We start from the raw sequence: 25,609 nt of genomic DNA, 5'->3' as shown, positions 1-25,609 counted from the left end.
CTGCACTGAAAATGTTTCGCTGTTTAATCTAGTGCGGTTTTAAACAGTACTATCTATCTGTGTCACCAATTATAGCAAGCTTGTAACTTCCTCATACACCGTCAACAAACGCACAGAAGACCATAACAGCGTTGGCAGTCATTAACAGAACAACTACCTCTTTTTGGATAATCAGCACTTCACATTGCTATTCTAGCTAGATGTTTTTTGGCTCAGTATGCTGCTTTTCTTTACAGCCACTCTTTTAGCTTAAAACCATTAATGCACCGTTTATCAAACTGTGGTCCGCGAGTTGGTCATATCACATTTTATCAGTGTTTCTCAAATCGTCTGTGTGACTCCAAAAGCAAAAGTTATGAGTAGCACAGATGAGCTGTTTTCTATACTGAATAAAGTCCTATGTAAATTCAAATAGTAGCCTATTATTTGAATTTGTCTGACATTAAGCAAGCCAACGGTTTTGCGACACTGCCTATAGCAGGCCTCAACGCTAACTTTTGACACCTTTTGCCCTGCATGGCAAATGGCCTCAAAAATTTTTTTGCCCCCCTTGAATTTCTCTTTGCCCCTAAAATTTCGCGGGATTTCGGCAAGTTTTCAAGTACACGGTTCAAGGCAATACTGATATGTTTTCTAGGGGTATAACTGAGTTATTTAGACAAAAGTACGTTTTTTAAAAAACATTTATTTTTAAAAACATTTATTTCTGCAACAGAACAAGATAAGCCCTGAAAACATGAAACATAAGTTTACATATATGATGTTGATTTATGTACGGTACTAGTACGTAATGCGTCTTTTTATATAGAGTTTAGGACACAAAACACTTTGCTTTGCCTTGAACAATGACTAGCAACATTGCAAAGATGAATTATAAAACTAAAAACATTATAAAACAGGAGTCTGTACTGCAGTACTGTCTTATTCAGTTTGCCATTGCATTTAAGAGGAAATTAAACAACCTTTATAGTGTGGTTTACTATTTGAGGCACAAGAGCATGCCTTTCCATTCATTGCATGTACTTACCACTAGCTTTTTTTTTTTTTTTAAAAACACACACGTGGACGTCCTGAAGTCAACCTGGGAAAACGTAGAGGGCACCAGCAACCACTCAGTGATGAAAAGCACAAATGCACACCTGAAGCGAGCCAATCAGAATCGCCGTTACAAATCGGGAAGAAAAAAACAAAATGGCAATCACAGGGGAGACGAGGATGCTGGTTAACACATCTTATTTTTTGCAATGTACTCGCTCGAAAATCATATTTGTGCTTAAAGAAGCCAACCACAGGTGTGCCTGAATGGGCACAACTCGCTAAAATATTTCTGCCCGAGCATTTTAGTGGGGCAAATTGGGCAACGCCTAGTGTTGAGGCTTGTATAGCTACGCCAGTTTAGGTTACCACTTTCATATCAACATCATCTCTGAATGTGGAATGCAGAGAAACAAGTAACCAAATTAAACTTAGCATCAAACTGTCAAAAAGATAACAGATCGGTGGTCAGTCAAAAGAAAAGCACAAGAAACAAGCAAGGATAAAGTGCAAGGACATGATGACTCTCTTTGAGAAAACAAAGCAGCGCAACCGCATCAATGTGGCTCCCAATACGAGATTAAAACTGTCCAGTTTGGAACCAGACAGTCAGTACGTTTACATGCACATCCAAATCAAGCTGCTGTCAGTAATCGAGCTAAGGGTCCCAGCAGGGGTGCCAGAGAAATCCAATCCTACATGCACGCAAGGAAATCGGTTGTCGTCATGAAGAGCTATTCAAGCGTATAAACAAAGTTATCAGGTTCGTATTCACAAGAAGAGTGTTTGTAGTTTGTATGTACGAACAGAAGTGTTCCTAATAAAATGGCCACTAAGTTGAAGTTGATCTGTAATGGTGAACATATTAACTGTTAGCCTGCTAACATGCTAATAACTTACCAACTAATTAGACTGAATAGACTGTTGCCTTAAAGGTCCCATGGCATGGTGGTTTGTTGATGCTTTAAACGGGCTCGTGGAGGCTTCCGGATGTTATATCCGCAGCCTTTCTCGAAATGAACCCTCGGCACGTAAATATAGCCTCCTGGGAGAAAGCCCCATTTCAGCGCTTTTCCCAGTGCGTCGTTTTGCTAATGAGAAGCAGGAGGCGGGGAAGGGTAGAGGGTGGGGGCGGGCCATGGGGGAGAGGGAGGGGCTTGACCAAGCTGCGCGCACACATACTCGCTGCTATCAGCGCCTGTAGCCACGCTGCTAAGACAAAACCCCGTTCTCCCTCGGACTCCTTTCGTAAACTCAACGTGACACAGAGAACAGAGAGTGTGTTCGGAGTGGTAGTTTACAAACGTATAATACCCTAGGCTTGAACACACACTCCATAACCAAAGAGGATAGAAGCAGCAACTACAGCAACATATCGCTTATCCAACAGAAAACATGCATTGCGGAGCAATAGTCAAACATAAGCTCATAAGTTACAGTCAATTTCCAGACTAAACTCAGTTTAACAGAGCATGCTGCATGCTCTTTGGTTTTGTAGCACAGAGTACCTGGCTAACTGCAAGAAGCGGTTAGCTGCACAGCTAATGTAGCCATTGCTAGGCTAACGCACCGATTTTAAAACACGGCAAAACGACCAGTTATACACTTACTTTTTCGGTGTTTGTGGCTGATGCGGCAGGGACGCTTGGTACGGACCCAGGCTTCAGTGACAGTTGATGTGCAAAACCTGCCCTGTACTGTCCCAAGTTGTGGAAACATTCCTCAGGAAAATGCTTCCGACATACATACACCGTCTTAGGTAGACTCGACGGCGTATTATTGAAGTAAATAAAATTAAGCCACTGCGTCTTCAGAGGCTCTCCCGTCGGCAGTAAAAACGGACTCTTTTCTGTGTTGTCACATCCATGTACAGCGCAACTTCCATGTTTCGCTCGCTTAGGTGATGCCATGTTGTGTCCTCTATGGTCTCCTCACTACAACTGGGCAGGCATACAGTGGGTGGGAATCCAGAGGGGGGGGCGTGGGGATCATCTCCCTTGCTGACGTAGTAAAGGGAAGAGCTTATCAACGCGCCGTATTGACACGCCATTCTCAAATGTTGGGCATAGTTTGGTTTACACATTATGAAATTTCTAGCCACTGGGGTGACTTAAGAAGGTCAGAGGAACTCATTTTAACGTAAAAAAACCTCAGAAAGTGAAAATTTCATGCCATGGGACCTTTAAAAATGATATATATGGAAGATATATTTTTTTCTTTTATGAGCAACTATTAGGCCACTCAGTAGCCTATGGAGTTCATTCAATCCAAATGTTTGTGTTGAGAGAAATTGCATGCATCACTGTATCAGTATGGATTTATAACATTCTGTATGCACATTATGGATACTCCAGAGCCCTCCAGCAAACATCAATAATCAGGATTACAAAATGTATTCCTTTGTTTCCTCCATTTATTGACTTTATGTGATCAAATGTATGCCTTGACGAATAACTACACTAGTTTTTTGATACAATTACATAGTGCACTGCAAGAAATCCACTAAGTGTTTTTGGTTTCTTTTAGGCATCACATATTTATTAGAAAACACAGCAAATGTTCAAATATTCAAGTTAAATACTTAGCAACAGTATCAATAAATCCACACATGAACAATAGCAATGATATCTATTGCTAGCCGCACACTACGCCGATCCACGCGGTACCGAACCGACCCATTTCAGAGCCGACTCCCGACAGGGCACGCACATATCCCCGACTAACTCACGACTGTTGACAAGTGCAGTCGTGACTGAAGCAACACCAAACGAGATTATGCGAACTAAGCATCATAAACATTCCGCTAAATATCACGTGACAACTTAATAGCTTTGTGATTGGCTATTGGATATAGTTACTGTTAAATCCAACACTTGAAGATGCTACAGGCTGAATTACAAATGACACAACATGGAATATGTAGCGCACTATCTAGGCTGCATGAGCTATTATTTCCAACCTTAAATAGTGCACTTATATAGGGGAGTTAAAGCGATTTGGAATTCAGCCACACAACTTGAGCAGAGTGGCTTTCCAGCCCACTGTGTCTATGGATAAAGCTTCAGTCTATGGAATTACAGTATATACCTGCATTAGGTGCTACCAACACGTATTTCTTGCGCTAGAAATTGTGTTTAATGATGTCACGTGTTATATGCGAAATATATGATTGGCTATTGCTAGCGACTCTCGCCGATCAGTCTGGCTCCCGATTAGTTTTTCGAATCGGCTGTGAGAGGAGTCGGTACCATCGAAAACTAGTCTTTACGCCTGACTCGCGACTTCAGTTGGCTTGGTACGCTGAAAATCGGCGTAGTGTGCGGCTAGCTTATGACCACAGCTAATGTGCAAAATATTAAAGTTAAATACTTAACAATATCAACAAATCCACACATGAACAATGGCAAAACACCTAGACTTAATTATACAATAAAGATACCTATGAAAAAAGGCGATTTTTTTTTTTCCCCACACACAGTGTGATATCCGGACTTCATAATTCATCACACCTGCTCCTGCTTCGCAACTTCTAGAATGTACACCTCTGTTGCGCACATAGAAAAACTGCCAGCTGATCTAAGCTGCGCTAATAGCTCTGTGCATGCACGGAGCGACACATTTCACGTGTCCCGCTCCCAGAATCAGACTGTACCATTAGTAAAAAGGGTGGAGGGGTGAAATGACTATCATAATTCAAGAAAAATGTTATAGCAAATCATAACCATGTATAATTTGCATATTTTAACAGATGAAATGAAATTTTTTCAAAAACTTACACAAGGCAATACTATTAAAATAATATTAATATCCCTCACAGGCCCCCGTCAATGCCAGGCCCTTAGAATCGTCCTGACTTTCCGCCCCTAGAGGTGCCCCGGGTGCGTACATGCCCAGACACAAGTGTTCCTAATAAAGTGGCGGCTAAGGTGAAGTGTCATGCCGACCGAGGCTGTTTTTTTTTCCCGACCGAGGCTGTTTCCCGCTTGTGGTCTCGTCACTCCCGGAAGGGGCGGTGCTGAAGTAAGTAGCTCGACTACGTAGCTCGATAGGGTTTACATGCACCAAGTAGCTCGGCTACAATCGCATAATCTAGGTCGTGTAGCTTGATTACGAGAAATCAAGTTCGGTTCGATTTCAGCCGAGCTAAGGTGTTTCCATGCCATTTAGAACTTCGATTTCAGTCAAGCAACGGCAGAAATTCGATTTTCTCTATGTGCATGTAAACGCACTGACTGCTTCACTGATGTATCAGAATAAGCAGTACCATTCTTCCCATTAAGAGGAGGACAACAGTGAATGAGCTGGCGATAGTATATGTAAAACTGTCATTTCATTAGGGTGTAATTTGTAATATACTGTTGAAGTAGGCTCATTGTTTTTTTGTTTGGGATATTTAGGGGGGTTAGGTGGCCTGTGAATTATTTTTTGTGGATAAAGTGGTCCCTGGTCTGGAAAAGTTTCAGAAACACTGCATTAACATAAATACTGACAATGTAAATGAATTTTTAAAAGCTTCAAAAATAAGACAAAGATTGCACGTTTTTAATGGTTGATAAATATAGTAACACCAGGAAAGTGTGACGTTTTCAGACTAGCTTATCATACTGTGAAACATTCAAGCTGCATCACTCCGATCGGTCTCCAAGCTGAAAAAGTTCTGTTGTTTAATGTTATTTAACTGTTCAGAGGAAACATTTTGTGCCAAACTGTGTACCCACAAACTGCACTGGAACAGCTCCTCTCCATGCTCAGAGCCATTTGGCTCTACAGTATAAAAGAGGTTAATGTGGCAGGAGAAAATGTATATTTGAAGCCATTAGTGGCAGTCCGTTCAAAGAAACTTAAAATCATTGAGCTTAGGAGCAAATGAATGAACGAACAAAAAAATGAATGGAAAGATGGAACAAATGGGACTTCCTAAGGAGTTCATTAAGTCCTCTAGACTGAACTTCAATTAGAAATGTCCGAGAGACATTTCCAGGCTTGGGCCAGCAGACAAGCACTAGGCACCATGCCCAGGAAGACATCTGAGAAGCCACTACTGAAGCACCACTGTGACTCCTTTTACCCCAGCTGCTTTTTAAGCCAGTGGCCTTAATTATATAACAGGACACCACTAGTCAGACATGGCGATTGCTGATTAGATCAAAAAGGTGACACCACTGTTTGAAGTTTAAGTAAAAACACAGAACAGAAAAGAAAACTTCTTTGCTGCCATTACTGAGGCTGGTTATACATTACCCATTACTAGATTAATACACTATGAAGCTGTATAGTTGCCAGAGGTAAATTTGTTCCTTCAGGTTTTCCAGCAACGAAAAGTTTTCAGGACAAAGGTCTCGCCAAGTTGCATTTTTTTTGTCTAATTAACTCGTTGAAAGAAAACACACAGACTAGAGTTGTCACGGCATAAGTGATAACAGGAACCAACCAACCTGTTTTACACTGAACCACATCACACAATCCTGTGTTAACTGTAGGCAAACAGCATTCTGTGTTATTTAATTCCTTACATATTTAACCTCACAAAATGAATAGCTATACCAAATGATCATCAGTAGCACTAGCTCTAGTCTTTTTCTTATCCTCATATGTAAAAGAGCCTATAGTCGAGTCCCATATATTAGTTCAATAATCTATTCTGGCCTAAATTAGTATGTCATTTCTATTTCTATACGGAAGTTCAAGCCCATGGGAGGGTCCAATTATATATCAGTAGCATATGACGATACAGAGATCAGAGTGAGCATGCTGCAACAGATAACTTACTGCCACATTCCACTCATAGTTTACACTGAAGCAATCACACTACAAAGTTTATCAGACAGACTACTTCCTACTCTGTGACACAACCAACATGAAACCTGGCGTTTGACAGTGAGAGCTGTTAACGAGGCCTTTTCTAATGAGTCAAATACATGACCTTTGTTTTAAACTGACAAACACCACAAATACTGAAAAACAACCCACTAACGTTTTAATTTCACTCGTTCTGATCAAGTCACTTCCTGACACACCTGAGTGTCTACAACACCTGCTCTATCATGAACTGGATGTACAGTTAATGTTTCTCTTAGAGCAAAAATAATATCCAAAACAAAACTCTGCCTTACAGACTCTTAAAATGTGAAAGAATGCAGCATGATAAACTAAATACGTAGTCATACATGTATATCTACCTCGAAACCTCTAGTAACAAATATTTCAGGAGACACAAATATTTCTAGTAACCTACTGATTTTCTAGAAACCTCTATTAAATATTTCAGGAGACAAATAGAAAGCAACCTAGTAACTTTCTAGAAACCTCTAGTCACAAATATTTCTAGTAACCTAGTAATTTTCTAAAAACCACTAGTAACATTTCAGGAGACGCAAATATTTAGTAACTTAGTAATTTTCTAGAAACCTCTAGTAACATTTCAGGAGACATTTCTAGTAACCTAGTAGTTTTCTAGAAACCTCTAGTAGCAAATTTTTCAGGAGACATATTTCTAGTAACTTTCTAAAAACCTCTAGTAACATTTCAGGAGACGCAAATATTTCTAGTAACCTAGCAATTTTCTAGAAACCTCTAGTAGCAAATTTTTCAGGAGACATATTTCTAGTAACTTTCTAAAAAACCTCTAGTAACATTTCAGGAGACGCAAATATTTCTAGTAACTTAGTAATTTTCCAAAAACCTCTAATAGCAAATATTTCAGGAGACACAAATTTCTAGTAACCTAGTAATTTTCTAGAAACCTCTAGTAACATTTCAGAAGACGTAAATATTTCTAGTAACTTCATAAAAACCTCTAGTAACATTTCAGGAGACACAAATATTTCTAGTAACCTAGCAATTTTCTAGAAACCTCTAGTAGCAAATATTTCAGGAGACACAAATATTTCTTGTAACTTAGTAATTTTCCAAAAAAACCTCTAGTAGCAAATATTTCAGGAAACACATTTCAAGTAACCTAGTAATTTTCTAGAAATCGCTAGTAACATTTCAGAAGACGTAAATATTTCTAGTAACTTCATAAAAACCTCTAGTAACAAATATTTCAGGGGACGCAAATATTTCTAGTAACCTAGCAATTTTCTAGAAACCTCTAGTAGCAAATATTTCAGGAGACACAAATATTTCTAGCAACTTAGTAGTTTTCCAAAAACCTCTAGTAACAAATATTTCAGGAGACACATTTCTAGTAACCTAGTCATTTTCTAGAAATCGCTAGTAACAAATACTTCTAGTAACCTAGTAATTTTCTAGAAATCTCTAGTAACATTTCAGAAGACGTAAATATTTCTAGTAACTTCCTAAAAACCTCTAGTAACAAATATTTCAGGAGACGCAAATATTTCTAGTAACCTAGTAATTTTCTAGAAACCTCTAGTAGCAAATATTTCAGGAGACACAACCAACATGAAACCTGGCGTTTGACAGTGAGAGAGCTGTTAACGAGGCCTTTTCTAATGAGTCAAATACATGAGCTTTGCTCTGAACTGACAGCCACACCACAAATACTGAAAAACAACCCACTAACGCTTTAATTTCACTCAATCTGCTCAAGTCACTTCCTGACACACCTGAGTGTCTACAACACCTGCTCTATCACGAACTGGATGTAATGTTTCTCTTAGAGCAAAAATAATATCCAAAACAAAACTCTGCCTTACAGACTCTTAAAATGTGAAATAATGCAGCATGATAAATTAAATATGTAGTCATACATGTATATCTACCTCAGAACCTCTAGTGACAAATATTTCAGCACGAGAAGCCGTTTCGTGTAACTAGCTAACACACCGAGCTACCACTACTCTCACTAGGGGCAAGTTATTAGCGGTGAACAGGGCAGATTATTTTAGGGAGGAGGAGGGGGAAAGTGTTCATACTGGGAACAGTTTGGTTTTTTTTTTAGAAGTAAACTGGAAATTTAGCCTGATATTAAAATGAAGAACACAAATACCCCAGCAGCAGCAGCAGCAGACCTGAAGCTAATTCAATTTCGCCAAACAATGCACAGCGTTACAGAAGGAAATTTTTTTGTCCTCCCTTAAAACTCACAGCCCCTGTGAACAAACCACCATTTTACTCACACTTTACAACAGCCGCGATATATCTGTCCTTTCAAACTCGAAGGAATTTAAACTAAACTACTTTAATCCGTGTGTTTTAATGCAGTAGCTGTGTTTTCCTGCTCACCCGCCCGGCTGGAGCTCCTCAGTTTGGTGTCGCCAAGTTACACACACGCACGCGCACACACGCGTGTGCGTGCACGCGCGCCGCCTATTCAAGCCGCTCGTGAAACCATAAACCCGAGACTGAAAACAAAACGAGCAGCCGAGCGGGTTTATTTCGCTGAGATGGACACTGCCGTTTCTCTTCTTCACACAAACAAGAGTGAGTGTTACTTAATAAAGGTAGATTAAGAGAGTTTCGGTTTGCTCCTGCTCCTCCCTTGAGCGCTACAGTACCTCAGCCGGACCGGATCACACTCACAGCACCACTGGAAAGCGCGGGAGTTCACTTCATCCTCGCGCTCGGATCACGTGGGAATAAAAAGAAAAAAAACCCTCCGGCTGAAAGTCCAAACTTGTCCACAGAACCGTCAGCGGGTTTGAAGCCCCGTTCCTGTCTCAGTCGCGTCCCGCAGGAGCTTCACACTGACCCCGCCCCTTTAGGAGCGCGTGAGGCGGCACAGTGAGCTGCACCCGGCTGCTGAGCGCACAGCAACTCCCCACACAATGCAGTAATAACTCGAGCGATATCAGCCAATCAGCCGCCAGGAACCATGTCCTCGTTTGCACACTTTTTTTTTTTTTTTATGAACGAGGCGAGGCTCTGTAGTCTACCTGGCTTAAAGAGACCCCGCACAGAGTCACTGCTGCAAGCTCCGAGGCAACGGTTTTAATTTTGTGCACATTTGAAACTTTACATGTTAAAAACACAGTGTAATTTTCTTCTGGTCCCAAGAAGTATGGTTAATAAGTAATAAATAAAGTTATCGCAGAGAATTTCTGTTCAGCTATTTTAGTGACCACAAGGCGCGTGACGTCAATTAAGCGGAAGAGGCGGAGCGAGTGGGTTGGCTTTTGACGAAAAAGGAGAAGAGGCGGAGCGAGTGGGTTGGCTTTTTCCGAAAAAGGAGAAGAGGCGGAGCGAGTGGGTTGGCTTTTTCCGAAAAAGCAGAAGAGGCGGAGCGAGTGGGTTCGCTTTTTCCGAAAAAGGAGAAAAGGCGGAGCGAGTGGGTTAGCTTTTTCCGAAAGTGAAGAGGCGGAGCGAGTGGGTTGGCTTTTTCCGAAAAAGGAGAAGAGGCGGAGCGAGTGGGTTGGCTTTTTCCGAAAAAGAAGACGGGGAGCGAGTGGGTTGGCTTTTTCCGAAAAAGGAGAAGAGGAGAAGCGAGTGGGTTGGCTTTTTCCGAAAGTGATGAAGAGGCGGAGCGAGTGGGTTGGCTTTTTCTGAAAGAGGAGAAGAGGCGGAGCGAGTGGGTTGGCTTTTTCCGAAAAAGGAGAAGAGGCGGAGCGAGTGGGTTGGCTTTTTCGGAAAAAGAAGACGGGGAGCGAGTGGGTTGGCTTTTTCCGAAAAAGGAGAAGAGGCGGAGCGAATGTGTTGGCTTTTTCAGAAAAAGGAGAAGAGGCGGAGCGAGTGGGTTGGCTTTTTCCGGAAGAGGAGAAGAGGCAGAGCGAGTGGGTTGGCTTTTTCCAGAAGAGGAGAAGAGGCGGAGCGAGTGGGTTGGCTTTTTCCGAAAAGGAGATGAGGCGGAGCGAGTGGGTTGGCTTTTTCCGAAAAGGAGATGAGGCGGAGCGAGTGGGTTAGCGTTTTCCGAAAGTGAAGAAGAGTCGAAGCGAGTGGGTTGGCTTTTTCTGAAAGAGGAGAAGAGGCAGAGCGAGTGGGTTGGCTTTTTCTGGAAGAGGTGAAGAGGCGGAGCAAGTGGGTTGGCTTTTTCTGAAAGAGGAGAAGAGGCGGAGCAAGTGGGTTACCTTTTTCCGGAAGAGGAGAAGAGGTGAAGAGGCGGAGCGAGTAGGTTGGCTTTTTCCGAAAAAGGAGAAGAGGCGGAACGAGTGGGTTACCTTTTTCCGGAAGAGGAGAAGAGGTGAAGAGGCGGAGCAAGTGGGTTGGCTTTTTCTGAAAGAGGAGAAGAGGCGGAGCAAGTGGGTTACCTTTTTCCGGAAGAGGAGAAGAGGTGAAGAGGCGGAGCGAGTAGGTTGGCTTTTTCCGAAAAAGGAGAAGAGGCGGAGCGAGTGGGTTGGCTTTTTCCGAAAAAGGAGAAGAGGCAGAGCGAGTGGGTTGGCTTTTTCTGGAAGAGGCGGAGCGAGTGGGTTGGCTTTTTCCGAAAAAGGAGAAGAGGTGGAGCGAGTGAGTTAGCTTTTTCCGAAAGTGAAGAAGAGGCGGAGCGAGTGGGTTGGCTTTTTCCGAAAGTGGAAAAGAGGCGGAGCGAGTGGGTTGGCTTTTTCTGAAAGAGGAGAAGAGGCGGAGCGAGTGGGTTGGCTTTTTCCGTAAGAGGAGAAGAGGTGAAGAGGCGGAGCGAGTAGGTTGGCTTTTTCCGAAAAAGGAGAAGAGGCGGAGCGAGTGGGTTGGCTTTTTCCCAAAAAGGAGAAGAGGCAGAGCGAGTGGGTTGGCTTTTTCCCAAAAAGGAGAAGAGGCAGAGCGAGTGGGTTGGCTTTTTCTGGAAGAGGCGGAGCGAGTGGGTTGGCTTTTTCCGAAAAAGGAGAAGAGGTGGAGCGAGTGGGTTAGCTTTTTCCGAAAGTGAAGAAGAGGCGGAGCGAGTGGGTTGGCTTTTTCCGAAAGTGGAAAAGAGGCGGAGCGAGTGGGTTGGCTTTTTCTGAAAGAGGAGAAGAGGCGGAGCGAGTGGGTTGGCTTTTTCCGTAAGAGGAGAAGAGGTGAAGAGGCGGAGTGAGTGGGTTGGCTTTGTCTGAAAGAGGAGAAGAGGCGGAGTGAGTGGGTTGGCTTTTTCTGAAAGAGGAGAAGAGGCAGAGCGAGTGGGTTGGCTCTTTCCGAAAAAGGAGAAGAGGCGGAGCGAGTGGGTTGGCTTTTTCCGAAAAAGGAGAAGAGGCAGAGCGAATGTGTTGGCTTTTTCCGGAAGAGGAGAAGAGGCGGAGCGAGTGGGTTGGCTTTTTCCGGAAGAGGAGAAGAGGCGGAGCGAGTGGGTTGGCTTTTTGCGAAAAAGGAGATGAGGCGGAGCGAGTGGGTTGGCTTTTTCCGAAAAAGGAGAAGAGGCGGAGTGAATGTGTTGGCTTTTTCCGAAAAAGGAGAAGAGGCGGAGCGAGTGGGTTGGCTTTTTCCGGAAGAGGAGAAGAGGCGGAGCGAGTGGGTTGGCTTTTTCCGGAAGAGGAGAAGAGGCGGAGCGAGTGGGTTGGCTTTTTCCGAAAAAGTAGATGAGGCGGAGCGAGTGGGTTGGCTTTTTCCGATAAAGGAGATGAGGCGGAGCGAGTGGGTTAGCTTTTTCCAAAAGTGAAGAAGAGGCGAAGCGAGTGGGTTGGCTTTTTCTGAAAGAGGAGAAGAGGCGGAGCGAGTGGGTGGGCTTTTTCCGGAAGAGGAGAAGAGGCGGAGCAAGTGGGTTGGCTTTTTCTGAAAGAGGAGAAGAGGCGGAGCGAGTGGGTGGGCTTTTTCCGGAAGAGGAGAAGAGGTGAAGAGGCTGAGCGAGTAGGTTGGCTTTGTCCGAAAAAGGAGAAGAGGCGGAGCGAGTGGGTTGGCTTTTTCCGGAAGAGGAGAAGAGGCGGAGCGAGTGGGTTGACTTTTTCCGAAAAAGGAGATGAGGCGGAGTGAGTGGGTTAGCTTTTTCCGAAAGTGAAGAAGAGGCGAAGCGAGTGGGTTGGCTTTTTCTGAAAGAGGAGAAGAGGCGGAGCGAGAAGGTTGGCTTTTTCCGGAAGCGGTGAAGCGAGTGGGTTGGCTTTTTCTGAAAGAGGAGAAGAGGCGGAGCGAGTGGGTTGGCTTTTTCCGGAAGAGGAGAAGAGGTGAAGAGGCGGAGCAAGTGGGTTGGCTTTTTCTGAAAAAGGAGAAGAGGCGGAGCAAGTGGGTTACCTTTTTCCGGAAGAGGAGAAGAGGTGAAGAGGCGGAGCGAGTAGGTTGGCTTTTTCCGAAAAAGGAGAAGAGGAGAAGCGAGTGGGTTGGCTTTTTCCGGAAGTGATGAAGAGGCGGAGCGAGTGGGTTGGCTTTTTCTGAAAGAGGAGAAGAGGCGGAGCGAGTGGGTTGGCTTTTTCCGAAAAAGGAGAAGAGGCGGAGCGAGTGGGTTGGCTTTTTCGGAAAAAGAAGACGGGGAGCGAGTGGGTTGGCTTTTTCCGAAAAAGGAGAAGAGGCGGAGCGAATGTGTTGGCTTTTTCAGAAAAAGGAGAAGAGGCGGAGCGAGTGGGTTGGCTTTTTCCGGAAGAGGAGAAGAGGCAGAGCGAGTGGGTTGGCTTTTTCCAGAAGAGGAGAAGAGGCGGAGCGAGTGGGTTGGCTTTTTCCGAAAAGGAGATGAGGCGGAGCGAGTGGGTTGGCTTTTTCCGAAAAGGAGATGAGGCGGAGCGAGTGGGTTAGCTTTTTCCGAAAGTGAAGAAGAGTCGAAGCGAGTGGGTTGGCTTTTTCTGAAAGAGGAGAAGAGGCAGAGCGAGTGGGTTGGCTTTTTCTGGAAGAGGTGAAGAGGCGGAGCAAGTGGGTTGGCTTTTTCTGAAAGAGGAGAAGAGGCGGAGCAAGTGGGTTACCTTTTTCCGGAAGAGGAGAAGAGGTGAAGAGGCGGAGCAAGTGGGTTGGCTTTTTCCGAAAAAGGAGAAGAGGCGGAGCGAGTGGGTTACCTTTTTCCGGAAGAGGAGAAGAGGTGAAGAGGCGGAGCAAGTGGGTTGGCTTTTTCTGAAAGAGGAGAAGAGGCGGAGCAAGTGGGTTACCTTTTTCCGGAAGAGGAGAAGAGGTGAAGAGGCGGAGCGAGTAGGTTGGCTTTTTCCGAAAAAGGAGAAGAGGCGGAGCGAGTGGGTTGGCTTTTTCCGAAAAAGGAGAAGAGGCAGAGCGAGTGGGTTGGCTTTTTCTGGAAGAGGCGGAGCGAGTGGGTTGGCTTTTTCCGAAAAAGGAGAAGAGGTGGAGCGAGTGAGTTAGCTTTTTCCGAAAGTGAAGAAGAGGCGGAGCGAGTGGGTTGGCTTTTTCCGAAAGTGGAAAAGAGGCGGAGCGAGTGGGTTGGCTTTTTCTGAAAGAGGAGAAGAGGCGGAGCGAGTGGGTTGGCTTTTTCCGTAAGAGGAGAAGAGGTGAAGAGGCGGAGCGAGTAGGTTGGCTTTTTCCGAAAAAGGAGAAGAGGCGGAGCGAGTGGGTTGGCTTTTTCCCAAAAAGGAGAAGAGGCAGAGCGAGTGGGTTGGCTTTTTCCCAAAAAGGAGAAGAGGCAGAGCGAGTGGGTTGGCTTTTTCTGGAAGAGGCGGAGCGAGTGGGTTGGCTTTTTCCGAAAAAGGAGAAGAGGTGGAGCGAGTGGGTTAGCTTTTTCCGAAAGTGAAGAAGAGGCGGAGCGAGTGGGTTGGCTTTTTCCGAAAGTGGAAAAGAGGCGGAGCGAGTGGGTTGGCTTTTTCTGAAAGAGGAGAAGAGGCGGAGCGAGTGGGTTGGCTTTTTCCGTAAGAGGAGAAGAGGTGAAGAGGCGGAGTGAGTGGGTTGGCTTTGTCTGAAAGAGGAGAAGAGGCGGAGTGAGTGGGTTGGCTTTTTCTGAAAGAGGAGAAGAGGCAGAGCGAGTGGGTTGGCTCTTTCCGAAAAAGGAGAAGAGGCGGAGCGAGTGGGTTGGCTTTTTCCGAAAAAGGAGAAGAGGCAGAGCGAATGTGTTGGCTTTTTCCGGAAGAGGAGAAGAGGCAGAGCGAGTGGGTTGGCTTTTTGCGAAAAAGGAGATGAGGCGGAGCGAGTGGGTTGGCTTTTTCCGAAAAAGGAGAAGAGGCGGAGTGAATGTGTTGGCTTTTTCCGAAAAAGGAGAAGAGGCGGAGCGAGTGGGTTGGCTTTTTCCGGAAGAGGAGAAGAGGCGGAGCGAGTGGGTTGGCTTTTTCCGGAAGAGGAGAAGAGGCGGAGCGAGTGGGTTGGCTTTTTCCGAAAAAGTAGATGAGGCGGAGCGAGTGGGTTGGCTTTTTCCGATAAAGGAGATGAGGCGGAGCGAGTGGGTTAGCTTTTTCCAAAAGTGAAGAAGAGGCGAAGCGAGTGGGTTGGCTTTTTCTGAAAGAGGAGAAGAGGCGGAGCGAGTGGGTGGGCTTTTTCTGAAAGAGGAGAAGAAGTGGAGCAAGTGGGTTACCTTTTTCCGAAAGAGGAGAAGAGGTGAAGAGGCGGAGCGAGTGGGTTGGCTTTTTCCGGAAGAGGAGAAGAGGTGAAGAGGCTGAGCGAGTAGGTTGGCTTTGTCCGAAAAAGGAGAAGAGGCGGAGCGAGTGGGTTGGCTTTTTCCGGAAGAGGAGAAGAGGCGGAGCGAGTGGGTTGACTTTTTCCGAAAAAGGAGATGAGGCGGAGCGAGTGGGTTAGCTTTTTCCGAAAGTGAAGAAGAGGCGAAGCGAGTGGGTTGGCTTTTTCTGAAAGAGGAGAAGAGGCGGAGCGAGAAGGTTGGCTTTTTCCGGAAGCGGTGAAGCGAGTGGGTTGGCTTTTTCTGAAAGAGGAGAAGAGGCGGAGCGAGTGGGTTGGCTTTTTCCGGAAGAGGAGAAGAGGTGAAGAGGCGGAGCAAGTGGGTTGGCTTTTTCTGAAAGAGGAGAAGAGGCGGAGCAAGTGGGTTACCTTTTTCCGGAAGAGGAGAAGAGGTGAAGAGGCGGAGCGAGTAGGTTGGCTTTTTCCGAAAAAGGAGAAGAGGCGGAGCGAGTGGGTTGGCTTTTTCCCAAAAAGGAGAAGAGGCAGAGCGAGTGGGTTGGCTTTTTCTGGAAGAGGCGAAGAGGCGGAGCGAGTGGGTTGGCTTTTTCCGAAAAAGGAGAAGAGGCGGAGCGAGTGGGTTAGCTTTTTCCGAAAGTGGAGAAGAGGCGGAGCGAGTGGGTTGGCTTTTTCTGAAAGAGGAGAAGAGGCGGAGCGAGTGGGTTGGCTTTTTCCGAAAAAGGAGAAGAGGCGGAGCGAGTGGGTTGGCTTTTTCCGAAAGTGGAGAAGAGGCGGAGCGAGTGGGTTGGCTTTTTCTGAAAGAGGAGAAGAGGCGGAGAGAGTGGGTTGGCTTTTTCCGTAAGAGGAGAAGAGGTGAAGAGGCGGAGCGAGTGGGTTGGCTTTTTCCGGAAGAGGAGAAGAGGCGAAGCGAGTGGGTTGGCTTTTTCCGGAAGAGGAGAAGAGGCGGATCGAGTGGGTTGGCTTTTTGTGAAAAAGGAGATGAGGCGGAGCGAGTGGGTTGGCTTTTTCCGAAAAAGGAGAAGAGGCGGAGCGAATGTGGTGGCTTTTTCCGAAAAAGGAGAAGAGGCGGAGCGAGTGGGTTGGCTTTTTCTGGGAGAGGAGAAGAGGCGGAGCAAGTGGGTTGGCTTTTTCCGGAAGAGGAGAAGAGGCGAAGCGAGTGGGTTGGCTTTTTCCGGAAGAGGAGAAGAGGCGGAGCGAGTGGGTTGGCTTTTTCCGGAAGAGAAGAAGAGGTGGAGCGAGTGGGTTGGATTTTTCCGATAAAGGAGATGAGGCGGAGCGAGTGGGTTGGCTTTTTCCGAAAAAGGAGAAGAGGCGGAGCGAGTGGGTTGGCTTTTTCCAAAAAAGAAGACGGGGAGCGAGTGGGTTGGCTTTTTCCGAAAAAGGAGAAGAGGCGGAGCGAATGTGTTGGCTTTTTCGGAAAAAGGAGAAGAGGCGGAGCGAGTGGGTTGGCTTTTTCCGGAAGAGGAGAAGAGGCAGAGCGAGTGGGTTGGCTTTTTCCAGAAGAGGAGAAGAGGTGGAGCGAGTGGGTTGGCTTTTTCCGAAAAGGAGATGAGGCGGAGCGAGTGGGTTAGCTTTTTCCAAAAGTGAAGAAGAGTCGAAGCGAGTGGGTTGGCTTTTTCTGAAAGAGGAGAAGAGGCAGAGCGAGTGGGTTGGCTTTTTCTGAAAGAGGTGAAGAGGCGGAGCAAGTGGGTTGGCTTTTTCTGAAAGAGGAGAAGAGGCGGAGCAAGTGGGTTACCTTTTTCCGGAAGAGGAGAAGAGGTGAAGAGGCGGAGCGAGTAGGTTGGCTTTTTCCGAAAAAGGAGAAGAGGCGGAGCGAGTGGGTTGGCTTTTTCCCAAAAAGGAGAAGAGGCAGAGCGAGTGGGTTGGCTTTTTCTGGAAGAGGCGGAGCGAGTGGGTTGGCTTTTTCCGAAAAAGGAGAAGAGGTGGAGCGAGTGGGTTAGCTTTTTCCGAAAGTGAAGAAGAGGCGGAGCGAGTGGGTTGGCTTTTTCCGAAAGTGGAAAAGAGGCGGAGCGAGTGGGTTGGCTTTTTCTGAAAGAGAAGAGGCGGAGCGAGTGGGTTGGCTTTTTCCGTAAGAGGAGAAGAGGTGAAGAGGCGGAGTGAGTGGGTTGGCTTTTTCTGAAAGAGGAGAAGAGGCGGAGTGAGTGGGTTGGCTTTTTCTGAAAGAGGAGAAGAGGCGGAGCGAGTGGGTTGGCTTTTTCGGAAAAAGGAGAAGAGGCGGAGCGAGTGGGTTGGCTTTTTCCGAAAGTGGAGAAGAGGCAGAGCGAGTGGGTTGGCTTTTTCTGAAAGAGGAGAAGAGGCGGAGCGAGTGGGTGGGCTTTTTCCGGAAGAGGAGAAGAGGCGGAGCAAGTGGGTTGGCTTTTTCTGAAAGAGGAGAAGAAGTGGAGCGAGTGGGTTACCTTTTTCCGGAAGAGGAGAAGAGGCGGAGCGAGTGGGTTGGCTTTTTCCGAAAAAGGAGAAGAGGCGGAGCGAGTGGGTTGGCTTTTTCCGAAAGTGGAGAAGAGGCAGAGCGAGTGGGTTGGCTTTTTCTGAAAGAGGAGAAGAGGCGGAGCGAGTGGGTTGGCTTTTTCCGGAAGAGGAGAAGAGACGGAGCAAGTGGGTTGGCTTTTTCCGGAAGAGGAGAAGAGGCGAAGCGAGTGGGTTGGCTTTTTCCGGAAGAGGAGAAGAGGCGGAGCGAGTGGGTTGGCTTTTTGCGAAAAAGGAGATGAGGCGGAGCGAGTGGGTTGGCTTTTTCCGAAAAAGGAGAAGAGGCGGAGCGAATGTGTTGGCTTTTTCCGAAAAAGGAGAAGAGGCGGAGCGAGTGGGTTGGCTTTTTCCGGAAGAGGAGAAGAGGCGGAGCAAGTGGGTTGGCTTTTTCCAGAAGAGGAGAAGAGGCGAAGCGAGTGGGTTGGCTTTTTCCGGAAGAGGAGAAGAGGCGGAGTGAATGTGTTGGCTTTTTCCGAAAAAGGAGAAGAGGCGGAGCGAGTGGGTTGGCTTTTTCCGGAAGAGGAGAAGAGGCGGAGCGAGTGGGTTGGCTTTTTCCGGAAGAGGAGAAGAGGCGGAGCGAGTGGGTTGGCTTTTTCCGAAAAAGGAGATGAGGCAGAGCGAGTGGGTTGGATTTTTCCGATAAAGGAGATGAGGCGGAGCGAGTGGGTTGGCTTTTTCCGGAAGAGGTGAAGAGGTGGAGCGAGTGGGTTGGCTTTTTCCGGAAGAGGAGACGAGGCGGAGCGAGTGGGTTGGCTTTGTCCAAAAAAGGAGAAGAGGCAGAGTGAGTGGGTTGGCTTTTTCTGGAAGAGGCAAAGAGGCGGAGCGAGTGGGTTGGCTTTTTCCGAAAAAGGAGAAGAGGCGGAGCGAGTGGGTTAGCTTTTTCCGAAAGTGAAGAGGCGGAGCGAGTGGGTTGGCTTTTTCCGAAAGCGGAGAAGAGGCGGAGCGGGTGGGTTGGCTTTTTCCGAAAGCGGAGAAGAGGCGGAGCGAGTGGGTTGGCTTTTTCCGAAAGTGAAGAGGCGGAGCGGGTGGGTTGGCTTTTTCCGAAAGCGGAGAAGAGGCGGAGCGGGTGGGTTGGCTTTTTCCGAAAGCGGAGAAGAGGCGGAGCGAGTGGGTTGGCTTTTTCCGAAAGCGGAGAAGAGGCGGAGCGAGTGGGTTGGCTTTTTCCGAAAAAGGAGAAGAGGCGGAGCGAGTGGGTTGGCTTTTTCCGAAAAAGGAGAAGAGGCGGAGCGAGTGGGTTGGCTTTTTCCGAAAGCGGAGAAGAGGCGGAGCGGGTGGGTTGGCTTTTTCCGAAAGCAGAGAAGAGGCGGAGCGAGTGGGTTGGCTTTTTCCGAAAGCGGAGAAGAGGCGGAGCGAGTGGGTTGGCTTTTTCCGAAAAAGGAGAAGAGGCGGAGCGGGTGGGTTGGCTTTTTCTGAAAAAGCAGAAGAGGCGGAGCGAGTGGGTTGGCTTTTTCTGAAAAAGGAGAAGAGGCGGAGCGAGTGGGTTGGCTTTTTCTGAAAAAGCAGAAGAGGCGGAGCGAGTGGGTTGGCTTTTTCTGAAAAAGGAGAAGAGGCGGAGCGGGTGGGTTGGCTTTTTCTGAAAAAGCAGAAGAGGCGGAGCGAGTGGGTTGGCTTTTTCTGAAAAAGGAGAAGAGGCGGAGTGGGTGGGTTGGCTTTTTCCGAAAAAGGAGAAGAGGCGGAGCGGGTGGGTTGGCTTTTTCCGGAAGAGGTGAAGAGGTGGAGCGAGTGGGTTGGCTTTTTCCGGAAGAGGAGACGAGGCGGAGCGAGTGGGTTGGCTTTTTCCGGAAGAGGAGAAGAGGCGGAGCAAGTGGGTTGGCTTTTTCCGGAAGAGGAGAAGAGGCGGAGCAAGTGGGTTGGCTTTTTCCAGAAGAGGAGAAGAGGCGGAGCGAGTGGGTTGGCTTTTTGAGAAAAAGGAGATGAGGCGGAGCGAGTGGGTTGGCTTTTTCCGAAAGTGAAGAGGCGGAGCGAGTGGGTTGGCTTTTTCCGAAAGCGGAGAAGAGGCGGAGCGGGTGGGTTGGCTTTTTCCGAAAGCGGAGAAGAGGCGGAGCGAGTGGGTTGGCTTTTTCCGAAAGTGAAGAGGCGGAGCGGGTGGGTTGGCTTTTTCCGAAAGCGGAGAAGAGGCGGAGCGAGTGGGTTGGCTTTTTCCGAAAGCGGAGAAGAGGCGGAGCGGGTGGGTTGGCTTTTTCCGAAAGCGGAGAAGAGGCGGAGCGAGTGGGTTGGCTTTTTCCGAAAAAGGAGAAGAGGCGGAGCGAGTGGGTTGGCTTTTTCCGAAAGCGGAGAAGAGGCGGAGCGGGTGGGTTGGCTTTTTCCGAAAGCGGAGAAGAGGCGGAGCGAGTGGGTTGGCTTTTTCCGAAAGCGGACAAGAGGCGGAGCGAGTGGGTTGGCTTTTTCCGAAAAAGGAGAAGAGGCGGAGCGGGTGGGTTGGCTTTTTCCGAAAAAGCAGAAGAGGCGGAGCGAGTGGGTTGGCTTTTTCCGAAAAAGGAGAAGAGGCGGAGTGGGTGGGTTGGCTTTTTCCGAAAAAGGAGAAGAGGCGGAGCGGGTGGGTTGGCTTTTTCCGAGAAAGGAGAAGAGGCGGAGCGGGTGGGTGGGTTTTTTCCGAAAAAGGAGAAGAGGCGGAGCGGGTGGGTTGGCCTTTTCCGAAAAAGGAGAAGAGGCGGAGCGGGTGGGTGGGCTTTTTCCGAAAAAGGAGAAGAGGCGGAGCGGGTGGGTGGGCTTTTTCCGAAAAAGGAGAAGAGGCGGAGCGAGTGGGTTGGCTTTTTCCGAATGCGGAGAAGAGGCGGAGCGAGTGGGTTGGCTTCTTCGCCTCTTCTTTTTTTCCTCTCCGTGCTTCCACGGAAGGCAGTCGCATTTTCTGCTCTCCCTCTCCCTCCTTTTTTTCCCTGCTTGTGCTTCTGTGTCTTGTCTCGTCTGCTGTACTTTTTGAAAAGACTCTCCCTGCATTACTTTCTAAACTAAAAAAAGCATGGAATTGATAAACTGGTCTCCTAACGAAATTGACGCAGTTATCTCGACGAGAAGTTTGGGTTCGGGGGAACCCGTCTGTCCTGCCGGAACGTTTGCAGCTGGTTACACGATGGATGCGTGGGAGCGGTGGCGGGTCGTGTGCCTGGCGATTCTTTCTGTGGAGGACATTGAAGATATCTACCTATTCGGAACCATGATTACAGGACTATTGCTGATTGGATTAGGCATTGCCCTGGTATATCGAGGAAATCAGACAACGGTGACAGCTGTTCAAAGCGCCACAAACCTGCCCGATATGATTGGAGTGGTGGGCAAAGCTGTTGGCACTCGGACTGTGGACATTCAGAACCTTAACCACAAAATGGTTGTTATCTCAGAGCAGCTTTCAGCTTTGCAAGGAATACGTTTTTCGGAGATCAATTTGAATAGAATGGACAGATATGGACGAGCGGTGTGGACATGCAAAGACTGCGTCTGGAAAGACCAAACAATTCATATCTTATCGACATTCAGCGCCCTGAGACAGCACCGGCCTTGGTTTGGGCCGTTGCTGAGGCAATATTTCCCCCTGAAGGTCACTGCCGGGAGACACTCTCGCATTCCTCACATTACTTCTCTAACTTTCCGCAGTCACCATTTTTACCCCCAGTGTGACAAGCGGGTGCGTGACCAGCACCTTCATGGCTGCAGGAGCGGACGGCTGCTTGCTTGCGCTGGATTACCTCCCCACGCCCCCCTCTTACCCCCTACCCCTGATTTCTCCCCCTCAAGTCCCGTGTTCAAAGTGTACTTGTGTTGTTGTTTGTGTTATTGTGTGCTTGTGCGGAGGTTTTTAAATGCTCCCACACTGTACTCCTGACAGGAGCATAGTGGGGGGGGTGTTCTTTTTTTTCCTCATCTTTCTTCATGTTACTACTGTGTTTCTGTTCTTTTATCCCTGTCTTCCTGTCCTGTTCCCCCTCTGTAAGGACAGGTTGATGGTCAATTTCACTGGTAACAGTGAGAAAGGTTTCATTCATTCATTTTTCCGAAAAAGGAGAAGAGGCGGAGCAGGTGGGTTGGCTTTTTCCGAAAGCGGAGAAGAGGCGGAGCGGGTGGGTTGGCTTTTTCCGAAAGCGGAGAAGAGGCGGAGCGAGTGGGTTGGCTTTTTCCAATAAGGAGAAGAGGCGGAGCAGGTGGGTTGGCTTTTTCCAAAAAAGGAGAAGAGGCGGAGCGGGTGGGTTGAATATTTCCGAAAGCGGAGAAGAGGCAGAGCGGGTGGGTTGGCTTTTTCCGAAAGCGGAGAAGAGGTGGAGCGAGTGGGTTGGCATTTTCCGGAAGAGGTGAAGAGGCGGAGCGAGTGGGTTGGCTTTTTCCGAAAGCGGAGAAGAGGCGGAGCGGGTGGGTTGGCTTTTTCTGAAAGCGGAGAAGAGGCAGAGCGAGTGGGTTGGCTTTTTCCAATAAGGAGAAGAGGCGGAGCAGGTGGGTTGGCTTTTTCCAAAAAAGGAGAAGAGGCGGAGCGGGTGGGTTGAATATTTCCGAAAGCGGAGAAGAGGCAGAGCGGGTGGGTTGGCTTTTTCCGAAAGCGGAGAAGAGGCAGAGCGAGTGGGTTGTCTTTTTCCGAAAAAGGAGAAGAGGCGGAGCGAGTGGGTTGTCTTTTTCCGAAAAAGGAGAAGAGGCGGAGCGGGTGGGTTCGCTATTTCCGAAAGCGGAGAAGAGGCAGAGCGGGTGGGTTGGCTTTTTCCGAAAGTGGAGAAGAGGCGGAGCGAGTGGGTTGGCATTTTCTGAAAGCGGAGAAGAGGCGGGGCGAGTGGGCTGGCTTTTTCCGAAAGAGGTGAAGAGGTGGAGCGAGTGGGCTGGCTTTTTCCGAAAGCGGAGAAGAGGCGAAGAGAGTGGGTTGGCTTTTTCCGGAAGAGGTGAAGAGGCGGAGCAAGTGGGTTGGCTTTTTCTGAAAGCAGAGAAGAGGCGGAGCGAGTGGGTTGGCTTTTTCCGAAAGAGGAGAAGAGTCGGAGCGGGTGGGTTGGCTTTTTCCGAAAGCAGAGAAGAGGCGGAGCGAGTGGGTTGGAATTTTCCGAAAGCAGAGAAGAGACGGAGACAGTGGGTTGGCTTTTTCCAGAAGAGGTGAAGAGGCGGAGTGAGTGGGTTGGCTTTTTCCGAAAAAGGAGAAGAGGCGGAGCGACGTGGTTGGCTTTTACTGAAAGCGGAGAAGAGGCAGAGCGGGTGGGTTGGCTTTTTCCGAAAGTGGAGAAGAGGCGGAGCGAGTGGGTTGGCATTTTCTGAAAGCGGAGAAGAGGCGGGGCGAGTGGGCTGGCTTTTTCCGAAAGAGGTGAAGAGGTGGAGCGAGTGGGCTGGCTTTTTCCGAAAGCGGAGAAGAGGCGAAGAGAGTGGGTTGGCTTTTTCCGGAAGAGGTGAAGAGGCGGAGCAAGTGGGTTGGCTTTTTCTGAAAGCAGAGAAGAGGCGGAGAGAGTGGGTTGGCTTTTTCTGAAAAAGGAGAAGAGTCGGAGCGGGTGGGTTGGCTTTTTCCGAAAGCAGAGAAGAGGCGGAGCGAGTGGGTTGGAATTTTCCGAAAGCAGAGAAGAGACGGAGACAGTGGGTTGGCTTTTTCCAGAAGAGGTGAAGAGGCGGAGCGAGTGGGTTGGCTTTTTCCGAAAAAGGAGAAGAGGCGGAGCGACGTGGTTGGCTTTTACTGAAAGCGGAGAAGAGGCGGAGCTAGTGGTTTGGCTTTTTCCGAAAAAGGAGAAGAGGAGGAGCAGGTGTGTTGGCTTTTTCCGAAAGTGGAGAAGAGGCGGAGCGGGTGGGTTGGCTTTTTCCGAAAGCGGAGAAGAGGCGGAGCGAGTGGGTTGGCTTTTTCCAATAAGGAGAAGAGGCGGAGCAGGTGGGTTGGCTTCTTCCAAAAAAGGAGAAGAGGCGGAGCGGGTGGGTTGAATATTTCCGAAAGCGGAGAAGAGGCAGAGCGGGTGGGTTGGCTTTTTCCGAAAGCGGAGAAGAGGTGGAGCGAGTGGGTTGGCATTTTCCGGAAGAGGTGAAGAGGCGGAGCGAGTGGGTTGGCTTTTTCCGAAAGCAGAGAAGAGGCGGAGCAGGTGGGTTGGCTTTTTCCGAAAGCGGAGAAGAGGCGGAGCGAGTGAGTTGGCTTTTTCCAATAAGGAGAAGAGGCGGAGCAGGTGGGTTGGCTTTTTCCAAAAAAGGAGAAGAGGCGGAGCGGGTGGGTTGAATATTTCCGAAAGCGGAGAAGAGGCAGAGCGGGTGGGTTGGCTTTTTCCGAAAGCGGAGAAGAGGCAGAGCAAGTGGGTTGTCTTTTTCCGAAGAAGGAGAACAGGCGGAGCGAGTGGGTTGGCTTTTTCCGAAAAAGGAGAAGAGGCGGAGTGGGTGGGTTGGCTTTTTACAAAAGCGGAGAAGAGTCGGAGCGAGTGGGTTGGCTTTTTCCGAAAAAGAAGAGGCGGAGCGGGTGGGTTAGCTTTTTCCGAAATCGGAGAAGAGGCGGAGCGAGTGGGTTGGCTTTTTCCGAAAGCGGAGAAGAGGCGGAGTGGGTGGGTTGGCTTTTTCTGAAAGCGGAGAAGAGGCGGAGCGGTAGGGTTGGCTTTTTCCGAAAAAGGAGAAGAGGCAGAGCGGGTGGGTTGGCTTTCTCCGAAAAAGGAGAAGAGGCGGAGCGAGTGGGTTGTCTTTTTCCGAAAAAGGAGAAGAGGCAGAGCGAGTGGGTTGGCTTTTTCCAAAAGAGAAGAGGCGGAGCGACTGGGTTGGCTTTTTCCGAAAAAGGAGAAGAGGCGGAGCGAGTGGGTTGTCTTTTTCCGAAAAAGGAGAAGAGGCAGAGCGAGTGGGTTGGCTTTTTCCAAAAGAGGAGAAGAGGCGGAGCGACTGGGTTGGCTTTTTCCGAAAAAGGAGAAGAGGCGGAGCGAGTGGTTTGGCTTTTTCCGATAAGAAGAAGAGGCGGAGCGAGTGGGTTGGCTTTTTCCGAAAAAGGAGAAGAGGCGGAGCGGGTGGGTTGGCTTTTTCCGAAAGCGGAGAAGAGGCGGAGCGAGTGGGTTGGAATTTTCCGAAAGCAGAGAAGAGACGGAGAGACTGGGTTGGCTTTTTCCAGAAGAGGTGAAGAGGCGGAGCGAGTGGGTTGGCTTTTTCCGAAAAAGGAGAAGAGGAGGAGCGGGTGGGTTGGCTTCTTCCGAAAAAGGAGAAAAGGCGGAGCGGGTGGGTTGGCTTTTTCCGAAAGCGGAGAAGAGGCGGAGCGGGTGGGTTGGCTTTTTCTGAAAAATGAGAAGAGGCGGAGTGGGTGGGTTGGCTTTTTCCGAAAAAGGAGAAGAGGCGGAGCGGGTGGGTTGGCTTTTTCCGAAAAAGGACAAGAGGGGGAGTGAGTGGGTTGGCTTTTTCCGAAAAAGGAGAAGAGGGGGAGCGAGTGGGTTGGCTTTTCCCAAAAAACAAGAGGTGGAGTGACTGGGTTGGCTTTTTCCGAAAAAGGAGAAGAGGCGGAGCGAGGGGGTTGGCTTTTTCCGATAAGGAGAAGAGGCGGAGGGAGTGGGTTGGCTTTTTCCGATAAGGAAAAGAGGCGGAGCGAGTGGGTTGGCTTTTTCCTATATGGAGAAGAGGCGGAGCGAGTGGGTTGGCTTTTTCCGATAAGGAGAAGAGGCGGAGCGAGTGGGTTGGCTTTTTCCGATAAGGAGAAGAGGCAGAGAGGGTGGGTTGGCTTTTTCTGAAAAATGAGAAGAGGCGGAGCGGGTGGGTTGTCTTTTTCCGAAAAAGGAGAAGAGGCAGAGCGAGTGGGTTGGCTTTTTCCGAAAGTGGAAAAGAGGCAGAGAGGGTGGGTTGGCTTTTTCCGAAAAAGGAGAAGAGGCGGAGCGGGTGGGTTGGCTATTTCCGAAAGCGGAGAAGAGGCAGAGCGGGTGGGTTGGCTTTTTCCGAAAGCGGAGAAGAGGCGGAG

General features: G+C 48.4%; 1 protein-coding gene across 8 annotated transcripts in view; it reads right to left on the bottom strand.

Annotated features, from left to right (window-relative positions):
* Window positions 1-25,609, bottom strand: part of dlg3 (discs, large homolog 3 (Drosophila)) — a 292,322-nt gene that overhangs the window by 74,784 nt on the left and 191,929 nt on the right. The window contains exon 1 of one of the 8 annotated variants that reach the window (XM_060927736.1): window positions 9,498-9,753. The exons of 4 other annotated variants lie outside the window; for them this stretch is intronic. The gene's annotated coding sequence lies outside the window, so the exon portion shown is untranslated. 3 more of the 8 variants (XM_060927737.1, XM_060927739.1, XM_060927740.1) reach the window with 3 other exon arrangements.

Source organism: Neoarius graeffei, chromosome 8 (assembly GCF_027579695.1).
Source record: "Neoarius graeffei isolate fNeoGra1 chromosome 8, fNeoGra1.pri, whole genome shotgun sequence".
NCBI lineage: Eukaryota > Metazoa > Chordata > Actinopteri > Siluriformes > Ariidae > Neoarius > Neoarius graeffei.
Note: the sequence above shows the minus strand (reverse complement) of the source record. Positions and strands in the feature narration are given on the sequence as shown.